The following is a 12,549-nucleotide window of genomic DNA, read 5'->3' as shown; positions in this document are numbered from 1 at the left end:
ATTAGAAAAAGAAGAATATCTAAAATCAGTCCACTGGCAAAAATTACAACTAAATAAATCAATCCATTCAAACAATATAACATCTATAAACTTAAACTAAATTTTCGTTTTTTAAAATGGGGAGACCTCAAAAACCATGGAGAGATTTTTTCATTGACCAATTTTAATATAAGAAAAAGTTTAATAACATAACAAAAGAATAAAAATAACCAAATAATATTCCAAAGCCGTGAATAGTGGCAAAACTATAACAAACCATAATGACAATGTTTCTAAAAAAAACTACCAAATCATTTAAACAATGAAAAATAGTATAATAACAAAAGAAAATAACTAGGCTTTACATGTGGTTTCCACCCAAATCTATAACTTTCCAATAATGATTGTCAAAATAGTGAGAAATAAATTTAAATATTCTAGCATAATAAAATAAAGAATAATAGGAAAAAACAACAACTTTAATGATGGCAAACAAAGGAACGAAGGAAATTAGTAAAACATATCTATCAACTAACAATAACTTTTGACTAATATATATATAAAGGAATGAAAAAATGAGTAATAAGATAATAACAATAATTTGGCTAGATCTGTGCTACAACTACAACTATTAAGAACAATAAGAATTAAATAAAGAAGAAGAAAGACCAGTTCATAATAGAGTTATAACATGACTTAGAAACAACTTCAAAAATCACTGAAAAATATCCACAAGAAATCATATCAGTCCCAAAACTAAACAACAAAATTAACAATAAGAAATAGATCAATATTAAAGTGAACTATTTAATCATATAATTGCAAGATTTCATATTATCATTTAAGGCTATCAAAACAGTAAATTCGGCCAACCAAGTGCCTCATGTTGTACCTAAATTTTGAAAATTCAAACTACAAAGCTGGACTTTATGTCCTTCAGAAAGTTGTAGATATATGTCTTAAGTTTGCAAACAAATAAGAATCATTGAAAAATACATTTTGTACAAAAAGATATAATCAAAACACTAACAATTGTTCATGTGGAGTTTTAAATCAAGAATCTGGACAAAACTTGTCCTATGTTGCGTCCTATTTTTTGACTCAATAACAACAAATCTAGGCTCCAATATAAACATACGAGTTGTAGGTATATGTTTTATCTTTCCAAAACATATTTATTTACTAATAAAAAAGCTCTATATAACGAGATATGCCAAATTACTAACAGCTACACAGTTTCAAAACCGAATTTGGTTTACTTACCACAAGGGAGGAGTTGTGTTGTTCTAGCTGAAAGGATAAGCTTCCTTGGAGACTTTGTGAGGGATTATGATGTAGATTTGGTAGCTCGTGAGGTTGTTCTCTGATGGAGAAATGGGTTTCTCTTCAGGTGATGGTATTGTGTTTGTGAGGGAAAAAGAGAAGAGAATGGAGAGAGTGGTGTGTGGTGGTCTTAGAGAGAAGGAAGAGTTTTTTTCAAAATTGAGGAAGATGTACTGTTTTTATATAGTAAGAAACTTGGATCAGATCATAATATCATATCGTAGGCAGATATTCAACTCCATAAATCAAGGAAAAGTTCTCCTTTTAAAAGACATACCCAAAAGATCAGCAATAGTAATTGGTCAAAACCAAATTAATTTTTTTTTTATATTTTCATGAGTGTTAAAGCTGTCCTAATCTAATCAATCAAGGGCATGGAGACATGCTAGAGATGATCAATCACTAATTATAAAATCACAGTTTACCAAAAGAAACAAATACCAGCAGCCTTCATGGTTTAAACAATCAATTTGGCCAACATTGGGGCTATTTTATTTTGGGTCATAAAGAAAATTCAAGATCACACATTCTACAAAATTATGCGCTCAAAATTATGGGTCCAAAATCATGAGCTAATTAAATATTTGAGTAATTTTAAAAATTTGTTTGTGTTTCAATATATTTCTAAATTGTGCTAAAAATTTAATTAATGTGATAATAATATATGTATCTATATGTAACACAAAAAAAAAGTAAAATAAAATGTAATTGATACTTTGGAAGGTATATTATGTTGTAAAGAATAAATTACAGTGCTATATTGTCTACGTTTGTTGATGACTATAAAAATAGTGTTACTATTAAAGATTAAAGTTTTACAATGAATAAATGGATATGAATCCTATTATTTATGAAACTAAGAATGTTTATCCATAAATTACTAAAAGGAAAAAATGAGAATAAATTCATGAAAATGTTAAAACAAGGATAATTATTAACAATTTAAAAAAAATTGAAAAAATGTGTAAAAAATTATATTTTGTGCTCTTTAACGATCAAGAAGTCTGAATACGTTAATTTTGAGCACAAAGATTCAAAATTGGGTGTCAACAGCTGCTGTTATAGTCAACAATGGTGGCTACAGTTTTCAATTACTGCAAGCAATTGTATAAAACAAACATCGCAACAAATGTTGAAGTTTTTTGGTGTCTTGGAATAATTTTATCCTATAAAAGGAGCAAATATCTCATTGTTACAGACACACCAACTCACAGAGAGAAAATATTTAAAGAGCTGTGAGGTTTTCATAGACTATATATTAAAAAATAGTCTGTGAAGAAAAATAGACTGTGAGCGATATTTTAGTAAGGTGGTAACTCAAAAGAGTGTTATTCTTTTTGAGTGTGTGGTAGTCATTATTGAGTATTGTATTCGTGATTACACAGTGTAAAATTTCTTACTATAGTGATATCAGTTGCTCCTCTAGGCCCGTGGTTTTTCCCTTATTTAAACAGGTTTTCATGTAAAATTTTTGGTGTCATTATTTTTCCACTTTATTTCTACTATTTTGACCATATATACTTTGTATTTGTCCGCCTTTTCCCAACATATTTGTGCATTAATTAGTTTATTTCCTAGTACTTTGTAATTCTATGAAGATACTGGAGAAGTACTTCGATGAGTTAACTTACTACTGTCATGACTCAACCCACCAGGCCGTGCAGGCACTTACTCTATGACTTAAGTAGGAGAACCCTTAACCTCTTATATAAAAAGCATTGCGAAATTTAAATCAAAACTTGAGTAAATAAATCAGATGTTTATAGAAATCTGTAATAATACATTTGTACAAAAATGACACATAAAATCCCATAGATACTAGTCTAAAATAGGTACAAGAGCTCTACAGGAACAAGATATAATACAAATGAAAGACACAGCTTCAACCACAGGAAAGGAAAAGTAGGAGCTGTCGGAAAGTCGTCTTCGCCTTCACCTAGGAAACTCCACTGACTCTATAACCAGACTATGCCAAATGACATAACAAAAGCAGTATCAGTACAAACAACACATACTGGTAGGCATCATCATTCAATCTGATACCAACCGCATAGTATATGAACAGAAAAATAAGAGAGATCATAATAATTAAATTTTATTAACTTGTCACCCTAACCAATAGGTACACTCCTTACCCTCACCCTTAAGGTCTTTACCACTCTACACTCCAAAGATTCACTACCCACTCTAGTTACAATTTAAGACCTGTGGGTTATGGACCCACCTTACTACTGTTCATTCACTTCAACAGACTCCACCTAACAACCTTAACCGCTCAATGATTTCACCCAGTCTTCACTTGTCACGACCTAGCCCCGTAGGCCGTGACTAGTGTCCGAATCGGACACTCGTATACACACATATTATCTATTGTCAATCGACAATTAAACACGATATAGAATTTATATGGGTAGCACGTTGTCTCAAACGGTCACTTATATAAATATATATACCAAAATTAGCTATTTCTTGGGGAGTCTTAATTGTCAAAAATAAGATAACATAATACGTAAGCCGACAAGGCTTTCACTCCGAATGTAAATGTCCAAAAACATATGTCATACTAGTACACCAGACAACATCTACATACAACCCACTCATATGTCTACAGACCTCTAAGAGAATTAACAATAGCATATGACGGGACAGGGCCCCATCGTACCCCTAAATACACAAATATATACATTATAAGGATTAGTACCCAAAGTTTGGGCTCCGAGACAATGGAGCACTTCAAACTCGTTGAGTAGAATCCTAAGTTGGCGGCTCTCCAAAATAAGTATCTGTACCTGCGGGCACGAAACGCAGCCCCCCGAAGAAGGGGGTCAGTACGAAATATGTACCGAGTATATAAAGCATAAAATATCGTAAAGGAGATCACATCTGAAATAAAGATTCAGGAGTCAAGTATCATAATCAATAAATCACTGTACCTATGTCTTATAAAATAAAGACATGCATATCATCATCATATATCGTACCTGGCCCGTTATGGAACTCGGTGTCACAATTATATCAATATATCGTCATATGTATATATATACCATACCCGGCCCTCTAGCAAGGGACTCGGTGAATAGAGTAGTGTACACTGATACCGTACCCGGCCCATTATGGGACTCGGTGCCATAATCATATCATCATATCATTATAATATCATATTATCATATCACGTACCCGGCCCTCTAGTAAGGGACTCGGTGAATAATGTAGTGGAATTCATACATGATAACATACCCGGCCTATCGTAGGACTCGGTGAATAATACCATAACAATATGCACGAATAAGGTATCATTAGCAACCTTGTGAAATTTGATCATTATCGGAGACTTAATAGAATAAGCAAAATAGTCCATCATTTGAAACCCAAGACAATAGTCATTATGAATCACACCAATTATGGATTATACTAAAATATGAATTATACCACAACATGAGTTATACCAACTAGGATGGCTGGAATCATACACATGAGTCAAGACATAACAATATAAATTTTGAAAATCAAGAACGGTAGCCATCCGAGTATATCTACGAATAAGAGTTTCTTTGGAATTTAAGCATACGTCATTCTTTCGTTTCATATGGATCATGCCAAAAGAAGAAAATGTTAACTTTACATACCTTTAGCGTTTATACGTATATGTTGTCCAATATTGTCTCAACCTATATTAAAACGTTAAGCACTATGATTAAGCTATGGACAAGAATAAAACGTAGTTTATCGTTAGTAGGTTATTTCTAAAAAAAATTGGACAGCACCTCCCCTATACCGCTCACTTTTCCCACTTTCAAATCAGCCATATAATCATCAACCAACATCAACAATCCAAAATATTGACACAAAATAAGATTTATTATTCATGTTACCAAAGCAGTAAATTCGGAAGTCAAGTACCTCACGTTGTATCTAAATTTTGAAAATGAAAACGGCAAAACTGGAATTTATAACCTTCATGAAACATTTAGATCTTTGTCTTAAGTTTCCAATGCAAAAGAAATCAACTCAAAATTCATTTTCTACAAAGAGATATCATCAAAATACGAACAGCTATACATGAAGGAATTTTCAATCCAGAATCTGGACAGAATTTGTCCTATGATTCATGCTCAGTTTTCGACATAATAACAGCAGATATAGACTAAGACATAAACATAAGAGTTGTAGGTACGTGTATTAGCTTTCCAAAACATGTTTAATATCTAAAATCTAAGGTCTACACAATGAGATATTCCAGAATTACTACCAGCTACTCAATTCCAAAAACGGGTTTGAACATTCACAATCTTCATACACCTTTTTCCTCCAAATTCAAGAACAACAACTCATCAACAACATCAAAACAATATCAACCATTATTATACATCATCACTAACCTAATTTCATCCATTTAATCTACCTAAAACAACCCTTTAACCCATAAATCTCAACAAATCACCAAACTAGTTTATAACACTATTTTCTCCGTTCTAATCCGTTAAAACTCTAACTAAACTTGTTAACAATGAAAAGGAAACTTTAATATTACCTTAAATTTGCAGCACCACATAAAATCTTCTCCTTATTGGTTGATTTCTAGCTCAAATTGAAGCCAACGCGACGTACAACAATTTTCTCTTCATGAGCTTCGGATTTCGGGACTTGAATTTTGGTCGGATTTGGGATTTTTCTCAAGAACTCCCTTTCTCTCTCTCTCTGGAAATTTCCAGAATTATGTTGATCTTTGTATGAAGGAATAGTTACAAAAAAAATCAGATTTAATTTTGTGGGTATTGGGCCTGACCCGAATTAGAATTGGGTTGGGCCGAATTCACTATTTAGTTTGGCCTGTCAGACTTAAAACGTCTATATCTTATTACTCCGATATCACATTTCGTCCCACGACCTATGGTTGGAAAGATATTTCAATTATCTACAACTTTCATGTTGAGAGTTTTCCCAAATTCTCAAATTATAAAGAGGTTAGGGCCTCTCGAAGTCAGCTTACCCGAAACGTAACTTTAAGAAAAACATATTTGATGGCTTCTATTTTGATTCGGCTTAAGGGTCCTTCTTGAGATGTATTTTACTACACATAAATTATTCATATAACTTGGCATCTACAACAAATCATGTCCTTTTAAAATTCAAAATTAAAAGCCCTTGAATTTATAATCGTTAGCTTACGAATAATCCAAAATGCAAAAATACGGAATGTAACATCACTGGTTTGTTCCAATTGTCTCACAACATAAGGGCCTATCCATCTCACAATTGCACTTTCTAACTAAACCCGGTTTAGACAACCACTACTACTCCCACAATTACTCATGGGAACTTCAATGATAAAAATGCCTGTGAACGAGCAACCTCCACCTCTAAGTCCATGAATACAAAATACTTCATCTAACACAATGTCACATCAAGCCTAATACGGCCCATACTCTTACCAATGAATAAATTTATACATGCTCGCAACTATTTATAACTAACACACCTCAACTCAATGGTTCCTATTTAGGTCCTTAATCCATGGCTCATCCACCACTAACCTTATTATTAAATGTTAATACCGATATCATCAGGTCCTCTCATGGAACCATCCACACACATATACTTGTCCCTCTCAGGGGACCCAATCGAATCATATATGTGTCGGAACGTGACACTTGATTCAAGAATATGTCGGAACGTGACACCCAATCCAAATATGTGTCGAAATGTGACACCCGATCTAATTTTGAAAACCAACCATAACTATCAACAATAGACCACTTTATACCACCAAAAACAGATTCATCACAAAACAAGCAAGTAATTAATCATTGCATCAAGCTTAACCTGTTTTCCTTAATCATAAACACTTATGCATATAATGAAGCAATTTAACAAGTATATGAAACACATATCGGAAACAAAACCATCATATACACTACCAAACCTTTAAGGTTTATCATCAATATCTACTTAGTGTTATATTCCTGTACACAATACTATGCCCGTTATAAAATAACAGTCTGTATGTAATAATATCACAATCAATACACTTCCCCAATCATTATAACACCTTTTTACCTAGGCCACATTTGAATTAGACCCTAACACAACCAAATTTCTGCCTGTGACCCTTGACCACAGCTTACTTATATAATTTCTCATTACATTTTCTTCTATACTGCACAATAGGTATAGATTTACTGCTTAGAAAAGAGAAGCCTAGCCTACCTGGGCTCCAAGCAACCGTGGAGAGATAATGCTGCTGAAATCATTGATTCTCAACGTTCTACAGACAAGACCGGATTGGATTCTACGGGTTGAAGCTTTTCAAAAGCTGAGATTCCCTCCCCTCCTCATCTCAAGTCAAAAACAACCTTTTGGAGGGTTTTTCAGAAACCCTCGCACCTAACTTATACTTGGGAGAAGCGAGAGAAATAAGAAATTTGCGACTTAAGTTCTGACCCACGACCTTCCGCTTTGGCGGACATATTCCCGCTTTGACAGGCCCTGCTGAAGCGGGACCATCCCTCTCCGGCAGGATAGTGGGACCCAGTCGAATAAAATTCTTGTGATTCCTTTTAATCTTAATTAACGACCAGTCAGATCGTTATAACTACTTTGTCTTTCCTTTTACTTATCCGTTTGCATTTGAACTATCCATAAGTATTTATGTTACAACAACAACAACAACGACCCAGTGCAATCTCACAATGTGGGGTATGAGGAGGGTAGAGTGTACGCAGACCTGACTCCTACCAAGGTAGGATGACTGTTTCTGAAAGACCCTCGGCTTAGTAAAATAAAAAAGAAAGTCAGATAAGAATAAAAAGTTCAAAGCGATAAGGAATAAGAAGTAACGAAAGCCAGCCAGATAAGATAGAGCATTCAAAGTACAGAAAGTAATAAAAATAATAAATAATAATAGACATCAGACCACAGGAAATTATAGTGTGCTAATACGCCTACTAATAAGAAAGAAATAACGAGACTATGCACTAGTCTTCTACCCTAATGTGGGTCCTCCACACCCTCCTATATAAGGTCATGTCCTCGATAAGTTGTAACTGTGCCATGTCCTGTCTAATCACCTCTCCCCAATATTTCTTCGGCCTACCCCTACCTCTTCTGAAACCATCCATGTCTAACCTCTCACACCTCCGCACTGGGCATTTGTGTCTCTCTTCTTTACATGCCCAAACCATCTCAGTCTTATTTTCCGCATCTTGTCTTCCACCGAGGCCACTCCTATCTTATCCCAAATAGCCTCATTTCTAATCCTATCACTCCTGGTATGCCAATACATCCATCTCAACATTCTCATTTCAGCAACTTTCATCTTTTGAATGTGAGATACCTTAACTGGCCAACACTCCGCCCCGTATATGATAGCTGTAACACCCCTCAAAATTTTCCCTAAGATTCGGGCCTTCTTTGTGCACGTGTGGGGCCCATCATATTTATTTCAAAGTATGTGTTTGAGTTAAGATGAGTCCCTGAGGAATTTAAGAGCGTTGGAGGTGATATGGGGTCATTCAGGACCCCTAGGACCGAGCTAAGTCCAAAAGATCCGTTGTGGCTAAGTTTAGGATGAGTTCATGTAAGGGTCGACTTTTAACGACCCTATCTTTTGAAAGACATCAATCTGGGTGGCCCACGACCTATCAAATTAAAGGTCGTCGAGTCTTCTTTCCAACTCCACCAAGAACGTAAATTTTGGAGTTCGGAGTCAAAAGATATGACGATCCAAAGATGAACTAGCACGATAAGAATTTCATTTTTGGCCTGGGTTGCAACTACTAGGGAAATGGCCTTGGCGCTGTAAGGGCGCGATGCGCCACTATCGCGCCAGAAACATGCCTTAGTAGTTTGGTCCTTGGCGCGATGTGCCACTAAAAGTTGTGCAGGGTTTTTCAGGCCAAATTCCCAGAATTCAGAACAATGGGCTTGGCGCTGTAAGGGCGCGACGCGCCACTATCGCGCCAAAAATATGCCTCAGTAGTTTGGTCCTTGGCGCGACACGCCACTAAAAGTTGTGCAGGTTTTAGGCGTAATTGGCCTTGGCGCTGTAAGGGCGCGACGCGCCACTATCGCGCCAAGGGCGTTTTGGCCTAATTTTCAGAATTTGGAGGAAGGGCAATTTGGGAATTGTCCCAAATTATATATACACAAGCCTTGTACATTTTGGGACCATTTCTTCAGCCCCCACTCTCTCTCTAAAATCCCTAGCTCCTCTCTCTTCTCTTCTTCTCCATTTCCAACAAAAAAAAGAGTCCAAGAACTTCAAGATTTGAGTCCTCCATTGAAGACCCAACTACAAGATTTTCTTCAAGTCTTCACTAAGGTATGTAAGGCTATCCAAAGCATGGGTTGAGTTCACCCATGTGCCCTATTCTTGTTTTGAGGTTAGATATTCATGGGAATGGAGTTTCTTGGTATGGTACATGTTTGAATGAGCTTTGTTCCCAACTTATTTGATTATTTATGTGTCAATGTTGTTGAGCTAAGAGTTTACTAAAATGAGCCCTTATGTGAGTATGAGATGATGAAGAAATGAGTTGCTAAATATGTTTTATTGATCTTCTAAATTATATAGATTTGATAAAGGATGATATTTTTCTTAAACATGTTGCTTAATATGAAAGGTCAAATTTAGAGTCTTGAAATTGTGATGAGCCTCAAATGTTTCTCAAACGGATGGAGGTAATGATTGGTTATATCTAGATGATGTTATATATGTGCATTTAAAACCTCTTTTGAAGATATGATTGAGATTTGATTGTGATAGAGTTGATGAGTTGACAAGGTTGTAATGAGACTTGTCGATATGATTTGATTGAGTTGATTGGATGGAGTCTTATGAGCATTGAGTCTTGGGAGGAGTATCGAACACCGAATTGGGCAAGAGTATAGTCCATACTCGAACCCAATAACTGCGTCGCCAAATGTAGGGGGGATGGAACCGTTAAAGTCGGATGCTTCCCCGAGAGATTTGTCCTGACATTATAGGACCTGGTTGGATTGGATCCATGATTTGTTGATTCGTTCATGCCCTGGCAAAGTATGAACGGATGCGGCAATAACGTCGGTTTGTTGTACTTTCACTGGCTCATAAGTGATGGTTGTCGGTTAAGAGAAACTCCCAAATAGGTTTTTGATAGTACTCTAAGTCAGATTGAGTTGAATTGTATATGATTGGTCCAGTCTAAATCATATCCTTGTTTAGACTTAGGACATTTGATTGAGTTGTCATTCCTTTTGAGTTGAGCTCTCGAGTTGATTGATTCTTCCTTGATGATCGTTGTATTCGGCCATTTTACATACTCGTACATTCCATGTACTGACGCCATTTGGCCTGCATCATTTCATGATGCAGAGACAGGTACTAGAGATCATCAACCGGCGCCCCGTTGAAGATCCACATACACTTCCAGCCAGTCGGTGAGTCCTCCTAGTTCCCGGAGGATATTGGGCCTTCTTATACAGTTTTGTTGTCCTTTCTTCTATTTAGATTGTTTGTAGCCATGGGCTTGTCATTGACACCTTTTAGACTTGAATAGAGGCTTCATAGACTGGAGTGTGGGGAGGTCGAGCGGTCATCTTGGGGAGTCCTATTTTTTTATTAACTTCTTTTGATTGTAAATGTTTGGCCTTCGGCCCTTATATTATGAAAATTACTTCTTTAAATTGAGTTCCTTCTAAGAGAATGTGCTTGAATGAAGGTGTGACTGGACCAGGTGGTTCGCTCGGAGGTCAGAAATGGCCTTCGGGTGCCAGTTACGTCTAGGGTACCCTTCCGGGGCGTGACAAACATGGAATCAGAGCCAAGTTCAAGTGTCCTAGAGAGTCTATGAAGCCGTGTCTAGTAGAGTCTTGCTTATGGGTGTGTTGTGCACCACACTTATAAGTAGGAGGCTATAGGACATTAGGAATTGTTTCACTTCTTTCATACTCTGAATTCGTGCGATGGAGTTAAACTCCATGAAACTTCTTTTCTAATTCGTGCGTTTATACGTTACAGATAATGCCTCCAAAACATACGGTTAACCAGAGGAATATTGATAACGTCGGGATACCACAGTCAGAGGCACGCCCAGCAAGGGCTAGAGGCCGACCCGCGAGATATGTGGGGGTCCCTCAAGTGCCATCTACCCTACCTGCACCCACATCCGAGGCTGAATTTCGAGGGGCAATTACAATGCTCACGTAACTAATGGCTGCCCGAAGTGGTAATCAGAGTTCGCCGACTCTTAGATCTAGCTCCCAAGAGCCATCTGCTGCCACTAGAATCAGAGACTTTCTGAGGATGAATCCACCGGCATTCACGGGTTCTAAAGTTGATGAAGATCCCCAAAACTTTATTGATGAAATGTGGAAAATTCTGAAAGCTATGCATGCCACGGAGATTGAGGGGGTCGAGTTGGTGTCCTACCAACTCAAAGATGTGGCGAACATTTGGTATAACCAATGGGAACAGAGTAGGGGTGAGGATGCTGAACTTGCTAGATGGGATGAATTTGAGGGAGCCTTCCTTGACCACTTCTTTCCCCGAGAATTGAGGGAAGCGAAGGTGGAGGAATTTGTTAATCTGAAGCAAGAGGGAATGACAGTTAAGGAGTATGGCCTGAAGTTCATCCAGCTATCCAGGTATGCTCCAGAAATGATTCCTGATGTGAGGTCAAAGATGAGGAAGTTCGTCTCCGGATTAGGGAGGCATGTGAAGAAGGAGTGCAAAGCAGCATTGTTGATCTCGGACATGGATATTTCGAGACTAATGGTGTATGCTCAACAGGTTGAGGATGAGAAAAGAAAAGACAGGGAGGAGCACCTGAGCAAGAAGGCAAAGTCAGCGGGCCCTGAGGGTGAACTGAGGCAAAGCAAGGGCAACAGGTCCTTCTTCCAGAAGAGGCCTTCCAACTATGCCTCGTCTACCGCCAGTGCACCGATGCCGCAAAACAGGTATGATCGGCAGGGACAAGGTCGTCAGAATTTCAGACCCCAGGGTTCTCAATCCCAGGCCAGTGTAAGTCAAGGTTCGAGGGGAAAGCCACCGTGCAGCAAGTGTGGTAGGCTCCACTTGGGAGAATGCAGAGCAGGAAGGGTTGGTTGCTAAAAATGCGGCCAAATGGACCATTTTCTGAAAGAGTGTCCAACATGGGGGAACAGAGCCCAGTACTCTACCACCGCACCACCGACTAGAGGTAATCAAAGGGTTACTACTTCAGGCACCGGTGGAGGTACAAACCGTTTATATGCTATGGGTAGTCGCCA

At 37.4% G+C, this 12,549-nt stretch overlaps 1 long non-coding RNA gene across 1 annotated transcript; it reads right to left on the bottom strand.

Moving 5' to 3' along the window:
* Nucleotides 1-3,756: 3,756 nt before the first annotated feature.
* Nucleotides 3,757-6,015, bottom strand: LOC129881786 (uncharacterized). The gene is made up of 3 exons (XR_008765695.1): nt 5,834-6,015; nt 4,929-4,970; nt 3,757-4,091 (listed from the first exon to the last, which is right to left on the bottom strand). It is a non-coding gene; the product is annotated as an uncharacterized LOC129881786 (long non-coding RNA).
* Nucleotides 6,016-12,549: the final 6,534 nt, after the last annotated feature.

The sequence above is a fragment of the Solanum dulcamara genome, chromosome 3, assembly GCF_947179165.1.
Source record: "Solanum dulcamara chromosome 3, daSolDulc1.2, whole genome shotgun sequence".
Taxonomy (NCBI): Eukaryota; Viridiplantae; Streptophyta; class Magnoliopsida; order Solanales; family Solanaceae; genus Solanum; species Solanum dulcamara.
The sequence above is the reverse complement of the archived record's forward strand: the minus strand, read 5'-3'. Positions and strand labels throughout refer to the sequence as shown.